The sequence below is a fragment of the Sciurus carolinensis genome, chromosome 12 (assembly GCF_902686445.1).
Source record: "Sciurus carolinensis chromosome 12, mSciCar1.2, whole genome shotgun sequence".
NCBI classification, from domain to species: Eukaryota; Metazoa; Chordata; class Mammalia; order Rodentia; family Sciuridae; genus Sciurus; species Sciurus carolinensis.
Genome location: NC_062224.1, coordinates 66,155,100 through 66,163,000, shown reverse-complemented (window position 1 = coordinate 66,163,000; position 7,901 = coordinate 66,155,100). Strand labels below are relative to the sequence as shown.

General features: G+C 45.7%; 2 pseudogenes; one reads left to right on the top strand and one right to left on the bottom strand.

The window, feature by feature from the left end:
- Window positions 1-588: 588 nt before the first annotated feature.
- Window positions 589-1,485, bottom strand: LOC124961808 (ras-related protein Rap-2a-like; annotated as a pseudogene).
- Window positions 1,486-1,538: 53 nt separating this feature from the next.
- LOC124961380 (bifunctional peptidase and arginyl-hydroxylase JMJD5-like) lies at window positions 1,539-4,889 on the top strand (annotated as a pseudogene).
- The last annotated feature ends 3,012 nt before the right edge of the window (window positions 4,890-7,901 follow it).

Sequence of the window (7,901 nt, the reverse complement as noted above, 5' to 3'; positions counted from 1 at the left end):
CTCTCAGCTGCCTCCCTCTTGTTCAGGAGATTAAGACCAGCCCTGCTTGGGTCATGGAGGGTGAGTTGAAGTTTTCATTCTGATCCAACCCTTGTGACAGCCTCCATTTCCATGGTCAAGCAGGGGAGTGAACAGATTCTAGAGCCAGGCTGGATTTCCACACAACCTTGTTCTGATTTTTGTTCTATCAAGGATTGATGCACGAGGTAGTTCCATGTCACAAATTAGGGTAACATCTACAATTAAGCATCAATTTTGAAAGACAGTAACGTGTCAGCTGAGCAAAGGCTTCCTGCAGTGCTGTGGGCAGGCCAGCTATTCTTACTTGATGGAATACACTGGTTAGAAACTATCCCAATTCCTGAAATTCAGTACTCTCATAGGAAAATATTTCTCCTTTACTTAAATTTTTAAAAGAAGACAAAATATTGTAATTGTTAGTGGTCATAGGAATTCTACTGGTTTCTCCCTCATAATTATTTAAAATTTATACAACAGGTGCTTCTGTCAACTCGGCGACAAGGCCGTCATCGCTTTCAAGTGAAACCACCCTGTAGATGGATGCGCTTTGCCTTCACGTTGCAGATGCACAAAAGGGACTGAGGACAATGGCGAAAACTGTAGGGACTGAACCCAAATGTGTTCAGAGACATCGACTGCCGATCACTGCTCATCTGTGAATAAGAGCTGCAGTGCACTGGAGATTCATGCCACGCATCCTGCCAGGTCTGCAAGGGAGCAGGGGAGACTTCTAGCGCCTACATGCAGGGCAAATCCTGTCCAGGACGGTTAGAGTCGGATGCTATTGTATGTGACAGGCAGAACAGCGCGGATCATCTTCGTCAGGCTGAGCAGCATAGCTCATCTGCCTCACGATTTCTGCAAAGAGTTCATCCACCATTGTTTTACTCTTGGCAGAAGTCTCCATAAAGGGGCAGCCCCACTCTTCTGCAAGGGCTCGGCCTTCATTGGAGGACACTTCTCGCTCACTCTCCAGGTCCACTTTGTTCCCAACCAAGATGACTGGCACTTTCTCATACCGCTTCACTCGGGTGATCTGGTCCCGCATGGGCTTGATGTCCTGGAAGCTCTGCTGGTTGACCAGGCCGTACACGAGGATGAAGCCCTGGCCGTTTTGGATGTACACATCCCACATGAACGCGAACAACTCGGTGCCCGCGCGGTGTCCAGGAGCTCCAGCACGTAAGGCGACGAGTCCACCTCGATCTCCTTGAGGTAGAAGTCCTCGATGGATCCTGGGGTCGTATTTCTCTATGAAGGTGCCCGACACCAACTGCAGGGTCAGGGCGGATTTGTCTGCCCCGCCCGAGCTCGGCACCCCACTTTGTACTCGCGCATCATCCCTCCGCAGCTGCCGCCGCCGCCGCCCGCGACATAGACCTCTGCCCGCCAAGCTGCGCCCCGGACCCTGCCCCGCGGCCGCCCCGCAGCCTTCCGCGGCCGCCCCCACCTCACGGCCGCGGCGGACCCCGGGCCCTGGCGGCGGGTCGGCAACTGAGAGAGCAGCGGCCCCGGGCATGGGCAGAGCCGGGCGGCGAAGCGACCCCGCGGGCGCCAGCAGAGACAGAGCTGATTTTCTTAATTTAGTAATTATTTATATTTCTTTAATATCTGTTCGCTTGGGGTTTTTTTCTTCCTTAAGTTTTTTGAGTTTATTTTATTGCCTCCTTGCCACCCTTCTTTCTGTCCCTCTTTTCTCTTCTTTCCTTCCCTTTCCTTATCTTTCTTTTTTTGCAGTCCTGGAAATCAAAGCCAGGTCCTTGTGCATGCTAGGCAAGTGCTCTGCTACTGAACAAACCCCTCATTTTGTTATTCTTGATATTTATACTTAGGTACTTCATTTTAAATAATTGTGTCTTATGTATGCCCATAAGTCTCTAAGTTTCTCTGTCCAACATGGAATTAGGACATCCCACAAGTTTTTATCTTAAATTTCAAAATGCTTTCTATTTTTTATTTCTGTATTGACTCATGTTATATATACTAACCTATATTACTGAACTTTATTTAGTTTGGGATTTTCTAGTTTTATTTTTATCAATTTACTAGTTTAAAAGTCCTCTGTGGACTCTCGGTCGTGACCAGATGAGCCGCGAGTGATCGATAGTCCGTAGGCCAGTCTGACGACTGGGAGAGGGGCCTTAGTGCCCGGGCCAACCGGAACAAGCCGTGGCCAACCTTGGGGCGACTGGACATCGTCCACACGCGGGAGAGGCGCTGGTCCGACTCCGTGGCGGGCCCAGATGACAGAAGGCGAGCGAGTGTCTGCAGGCCAGAGAGGCCATCCTGGACTACGCCTGGGAGCGTGGGACGTGGACAAGGACTGGCGGCGGGTCTACGCCTTCGGCTTGCCTCCTGAAAGCCCTGTGCCTGTGCCGGGCGCCCTGCGAGGCCAGCGCAGCTGCCAAGACCCTGCGGGTGTGTGACCTGGGCCTGCTGATGGGCGCGGCCATCCTCGGGGACATCCTTGCTCGGGCCGCCGCGGTGCTCCAGGCTCACCTTCCCTCCACACAGAGGCCCGCCCGGGACCCCAGCCAGCAGCCGCCCAGCCCAAAGAGAGCCAGGCGCGAGCACGCTTCCGTCCCGGAAGCGGAACAGGAGAGGGCAGTGCCCCGCTGTACCGCCTGTCCCTCCAGCAGTTCAGGGAGCAGTTTCTGGTTCCGGAGAGGCCGGTGGTCTTGGAGGGCGTGGCCGACCACTGGCCGTGCATGAAGAAGTGGAGCCACGCTGAGTGACCGCTATCGCCACAGCAGCAACTCTGCAGGAAGCGTTTGGAGTAGCGAGGAAATGACTTCCGTTTGCAGTACATCCAGGAGGTCGCTGGCTGCCGGACCGTCCCCGTGGAGGTTGGTTCCCGGTACACAGAGGAGTCGTGGTCCCAGACGCTCCTGACGGTGGACGACTTCATCGGCAGGCACATTGTGAGCCAGTCGAGCGGCGTGGGGTACCTTGCTCAGCACCAGCTCTTCGACCAGGCCGGTCCTCGTTGCTTGTCACCTCGTGAAATCTCTGTTCTCCTGGGATGTCAGTGATTCTGATCGCAGGATCTGTTCGACCAATCACCTTTCACGATGATGTCATCGGGAACAGTCAGAGTTCTGCCGAGCATCCCACAGGGCCAGGCCTGGTGCCACCCCAGCCAGAAGCCAGTGTGAGGTGACAGGAGCCCGAGGTCCCAGAAGGCCTTCTAGAATCTTGCGAATGGCCCGAGAACCCCCTGTGGCACTGGGGCCTCCGCCTGGGACCCTGTGCCTTAGCCCACAGCATGGGACATCACTGTTGGACGTTTCCGCGCTGACCATGCGTGACTCTTGCAGGACAGTGGGCAGGGGGACATTCCCGCCTTCCCGGGTGGCCTTTGGTGTTCCGAGCAGTAGCCAGCAGTGACGGGTGCCACGGAAGAGACGGCAGGTGGAAGCCTTGCTCTCCGGAGAGGCCTGAGGCCCAGCCGCGCCCGCGCCCCTGGTTCCTCTCAAGTCAGAAAGGCTGGGGAGCGGAGCCGCCCGGGCTGGCTCAGCCCTGGCACTGGCCCCTGCTGCTGCGGGTGGGTCAGGGTGCGCTTTCCTCGGAGGAGCGGCTTTTCCACGCTGAGGCCCTGCCCCCCGGGCCTGCAAGGTGGTCCCTGTGCTGGCGACGGCCTCACTGTCCAAGAGGGCGCAGAGGCTGGGAGGGAAGGAGGGTAACGAGGAAACACCATAGGGACAGCGTGGCGGCCCTTTCCAGGATCGCTGTCCCCCCTGAGGGTGGCCAAGGCCTGTGAGCCCACCACAGCCTCCTCCAGGATCCCCGGGCCCCTCAGAGTGCCACTGGTCAGGCATAGACGCTCTGGAGCCCTGGTCAGGAGCCTGTGGGTGTCTGGCTGGTTGGCCCCTCAGTGCCTGCGTCCTGCCTGATGGCCCGTAGGCCACATCCCTGCCACAGCTGGATGATCGTAGTCTTAATCTTTCTCATTTGATTAATGGGAAACGATGACTCATTCTGGGTGTAATCTGGACTCATTTGCTGAGACTGAAACCCTTCTGATTCATTTTTGTGTCTGTCTGGTTCTGTCCTTTGGCGATTTGTGTTGTTTACCTATTGAGATCTTAGTGCTTTCCGCATTGATTGGTGTGAAATGGAGTCTGCATTAACCTTTTCATAGTTAGCAAAGGAGGTTTTCTAGTGTTTTCATCTTCAGAGTGGCTAATTTATTTAAACTGTGACAATTGTGATTTCTTCTTTTGTACTGGAATGGAACCTAGGGGTGCTCTACCAATGAGCTACATCCCCAGCCCTTTTTATTATTTTTATTTTGAGACAGGGTCTCACAAAATTGCTGAGGCTAGCCTCAAAATTGTAATCCTCCTGCCTTGGCCTCCTGAGTAACTGAGATTACTGGCAAATACCGCTGCACCTGGCCAAGGTGATTTCTTTACCATTAGTGAATTTTGGAAAAATCCTCCCAACTGGAGATTTGACAGATATTCAATACCATTTTCTTTTTGTTTTCCTTTCATTTCCTTAAAAAATCTTAATGCTAGACTATAACGAGCTGGGGTTTTTTTAGTATAAAGCATTAATATCAGGTTTTTAAAAAGGAAATAAAGAAATCCATGACATGGCAAAAGACATGAAAACAAGATTACAACTGTTACCTGCTTAAAAAAAACAAATAAATAAAAAAATAAAATAAAAGTCCTCTGTGGTCAATGACTATACTCGGTGATTTTTATCCCCTGAAATTTCTTGAGTATTACGTTATGGCCCAGAATCTGGTTAGTTTTGGTAAATGTTTCAAGAACATCAAAATAATGTATATTCTGCAGATGTTGGGTACAATATTCCCTATCAATTTCCTGAACTTTATTAATTGTCAAAATTCTCTTCATTCTCACTTATTGTTTGAGATTGTATTATTGATGTGAATATTATTGATATTAAAACAAATCATTTTTTGGTGCATGGGATATGACTTTATTTAAAAAGGGCATCAAGAGTACATTTTCTGAGACCTTGAATATTGATGGCAGAGTTCATTAACCCTCGGTATCAGTTTGCCTCTTCTGTGCCACAAGTTAGAAAAAATTTCCTTAAAGGAAAAGATAGTTGATACTTTAGGTTTTTATGGCCACAGGGTGTATATTCCACTACTCTGCTCTGCCATTGTAGCACGAAGCAACCATAGGCAATACGTCAAAGGCATGATTATATTCCAATGAAACTTGATTTCCAAATTAGGAAGTAAACTCATTTGAGCCTCAGGTCTATATAACTTGCCAACACCTATTCTGTATTCATAGAACCTCTGATTTATGTCTGGGTACATGGCTGCCTAAAATAAAAGCTACATTTTCCAACCACTTTTTAAAACTAGGTGTAGCTCTGTGATTAAGTGCTACAAAGTGGAATATAAGTGAAAGCTTGGGTCTGCCTCCTGGTAAGTATTTTTTGGAATCTTCCTTATATTACTAAGTCTGATAGGGTGACCAACAGCTAAAAGCAGGACTTTAAAAAAAAAAAAAAAAAACTATACAAGTTAGTAAATTAGATTAACAGCTCCATAGATGCCAGTCAGTAAAAGATGGAAGTCTCCTAGGTAAGAGGCTTTATTCCTCTCAGTATAAACAAGAAGTTTCAGCATTGTGGTGCTAGTTTCCTGAGCCTCGAATTCTACAGTGGTGCAGAGAGCCTGCACATATGAGTGTGTGTCATAGTTGGATTTACTAAGTGTAAGAAGTCTTTTACTTTACTGGGAAACAATTAGCAAGCCCACTCTGCCCAGAGTGGCATATCACAGAACTATGTGAAATATGCCATGTAATGACTTCAAGATTTCCAGTTGCATAAAAAAATTTGAGACGTGGTCCCAGGTAAAAGAATGATAAAGACTTTATGATTTGGGTACCTTCATCGACTTGTGTACTAAATCTAGAGTTATATGGTAGACTTCCTTTCAAAAATGCATTTAAAGAAAAGTATTTGTTGTTTTTTTTTTTTCATTTCCTCCTTCAGATGTCTGCAATTGGGGATTTGATAGCTAGAGAGATTGATGGACTTCAGTCAGAATGCAATTCTTGAATCCATGTTAGGGTACAAAAGATAAAGCAATAATATAGAAAAATGATGAGTCCCTTACACTGTGGAATATCATCCTCTCCAAGAACTTTAATGTAAAAGAGAAACTTTTTTCTTTGCTTAAGTCAATGTTAATTTGGACTTTCTGTCAGTCATACCTGAATCTAATTCACATTTATTTAATGTCTAAGAATGTCTTTCTGTTACTTTCATAAGTAAGTGATAACTAATGTGTACATAAAATACTAGGCTCAGATTCTTTTCTCTTAATGTTATAGATATTAGGTTGTAATCATCTCTCTATTACAAAGGAACTACTCACGACTGATTGTTTTTGATAGGGAGAGAATGGAAGTACATTTTAAAATTATCTTCTTTATTCTAAAATAGGACTCTCTTTGCTAATTCAATTTCCAATAGCTGATTATCTCTAAAGAAAAATTTAAATCTACCTTATAATCTTAGTTTATTTACTCTTTTTCTTTCTAACACATCTGGCCTACTTTTCATGAATAACCTTTTTCTTTGAACTTATCTATTTAGTCTTTGATTTGGTCTTAGAAAAACCATGATTTTAGGAGTTGGTTGAAATTGCATATGCTCTTTATAATTACATTTTCTTTAGTCTCCTGTAAAGAATGATGCTCACACGTGTGCTTTTCATATGGCTTTTCAACATGTGGGTCTGCATTTCTTCCCTGGGCCTGCATGATTCTATCCTCTTATCTTCTCTCTCATTTGAAGAACACTAGACATATTGGCTGTGATTTGCATACAATTCATTTAACTAAGACTATAACATGACCACTGGTGGAGGGCCTGTGGATGTTGGATCAAGATCTGTTTTCAGGTTGAATTTGGAAGGTAACCAAATTCAACTGTCCCTATTTCCAAGTTGTATAACATTAATAATTGATGGGAGAGATGAAAGATTATAGCTCTAACTAGCACTGCCTCTTGCTTGGCACAGAGACCCTACATGTAATGAGTCTCAGAGCAAGTGAGTTGCTTGACCTATGTACAGCCCAGCCTACAACTTGACATCTACATCTCCTCAATGTTGTATTTTTCAACTCCTGATACTGGATTTGCTGTCTAAGGGATAGAAACAAATAATGACCAAAAAGATGTTGACTTTAATGCATTTAATGAGTCAAATGTAAGGTGAAATTCCAGAGCAGTTGGACTGAGCATTATCTGCTCTTTGAAAGTTTCTAAAGATCTCCTGGTTGTACTGTCTCAGCATCAATCCTTTTGTGATGATTCTTTTTTAACTCCTCCAGATCTACCCAAGAACACACAGACCTCAGTAGCAGTTGTTGGTAATTTCCCTCCCACATCTTCAACTGGTCCTTCCATGTGCTCATTGGAGAAGGATAATAGTGTTTATAGGGCTCCCAATGTAAGATTTCTTGGAGGAGGAAGTTCTTCCTCCTCTAGGCTAATTAAGTAGCACCCATGATGGAGAAAAACTTAATGGAATACTGTGAGATTAATATACACTAAATCACATTAACACCTTTGAAAATTTGGGTAGACCCTAACTATGTAGTCGAAGAACAGACAAAGCTAATTAAAATACTTTGCCATTAATATCCAAGCTCTTCTAAACTAATGGGGTCTTAGAAATATCACTAATGGTGGTTAATGCCAATATCATAATCTATCTTAGTTAATGATATGCCAACATAAGAGATAGGTCAATTATTATTCATTAATATCCTAAACTACATTGCTAAATAATGTTTACATGAAAGAAACCTGCAACTCATAATTATTTGTCTAGCATATTCTGTTCATGATAAAGCAGATTAATGTAACTTTTC